At 35.3% G+C, this 1,439-nt stretch overlaps 1 protein-coding gene across 1 annotated transcript in view; it reads left to right on the top strand.

The window, feature by feature from the left end:
• The window catches only part of LOC119594192, a gene marked incomplete at its 5' end in the record, with an annotated part of 7,130 nt that extends 5,823 nt beyond the window's left edge, over positions 1-1,307 (top strand). Inside the window, 1 exon segment of the mRNA XM_037943260.1 lies at positions 15-1,307.
• Between the last annotated feature and the right edge of the window lie 132 nt (positions 1,308-1,439).

Genomic DNA, 1,439 nt, shown 5'->3' with positions numbered 1-1,439 from the left:
ACTAATTTTCATTGTCATATTTAATTTTCTTAGACTGGTGCTGTTATAAGCTTTGAAAGAAATTGCTATACAATACAGTATTTATTGCTCTATTTTCTTTGAAAATTGTACTTGATATGATAAATAGTAAATAAAAAAAAGGGGATCGATGCTTAAAACATGGAATTAACTGCAGATTACTTTTTGAGTAAATCAAAATTTCATAAAAAAACATACCAAAAAAGATTTAAAAGATATGACATTTATTAATATATAACTTATTTAACTAATGCTGTGTTGTGAACAATATTGGGTATATACCATATTGGTCAATCAATCTACCTACGAGTCAAGTTATTGCCTTTGTCACAGCTATGATTTTGTATGTTATATGAATTAATGGAAGGGCATATCCAGACAAGAGGGCCTAATTGGCAGGTATGCATGAGAAGTCGCATCAGAGGTGGGCAAACTACTTGCAAACCTGTGGTTTAGCTAGTAATTGCCCGCCAATGATATCACATCTTGGGCATGAATGCTGATCAGGTCCACTTACCTGAACATGTATGAAGGACCCATTCACATAACAGGCAGTGCTTGCCCAGGCAAAACCATTACCAAATCCTAATGGGTGGCAGGAATGAGTACTGATGTCATAAGTGAGAAACTCATGGACTTGGATCTGGAAACAAAAATGCTACCTGACCTAGTGAATAATTTGCACTCAGATATAAGGCACTCTTGTGTGTGCCTAATGGCAGACAGACAATCAAGTTTGGGACTTGGTGTAAGGCATTTCATGTTAAACAGTGGGCATGGCCATTTGTATGGCTTGCCTGTGGTTCTCCGCTTATCCAGTCTTGGATTGAGATCTAGGAGCCATTGAGATTTGGTAACAAGGTTTGCCCATATGGGCACTACCCTGTTATGTGACGGGCCTTAAAAGTTGCTTTCTGCACAATGAAAAAGTCATTCTCTTGTCAACAAATCCAAGGAAGTACAGACGTGAAACATTTACACAGATACATTTCAAGGATTCAAGATAAATTTGTGATCTATAAAAGAGCATTTCCTTTCACTCTTGATAACTTCCATCTACACTGAATCTACTACCATTTCCCCTTAGCAAAACTGTTTGATATTAATTTCACAATCTCATGTATTTGTCATTACAGTCATGGTCATCCTACTGAACTTACAGCAGGCTAAAGAATTGGCCTGTTGGAGTACATTTGTCAATATTACATAATCATTCACATTTTTGCATGTGTATATATTATACTGTAACTGTTTACGCTTTCCTTGTGAATAAAAAGAATATAAATTTAGTATGGAATTTGTATACCTCCTTTCCCATTCTTATAAAACTGCACAGTACTATCAATAAATGTACAAGTAAGAAATGCAGAAGCTGGAAAACATACTGTACACACATTATTATCCAATTTTACATTAAGTTG

Source organism: Penaeus monodon, chromosome 33, assembly GCF_015228065.2.
Source record: "Penaeus monodon isolate SGIC_2016 chromosome 33, NSTDA_Pmon_1, whole genome shotgun sequence".
Classification (NCBI taxonomy): Eukaryota; Metazoa; Arthropoda; class Malacostraca; order Decapoda; family Penaeidae; genus Penaeus; species Penaeus monodon.
This window is presented reverse-complemented; position numbering and strand designations above follow the sequence as displayed.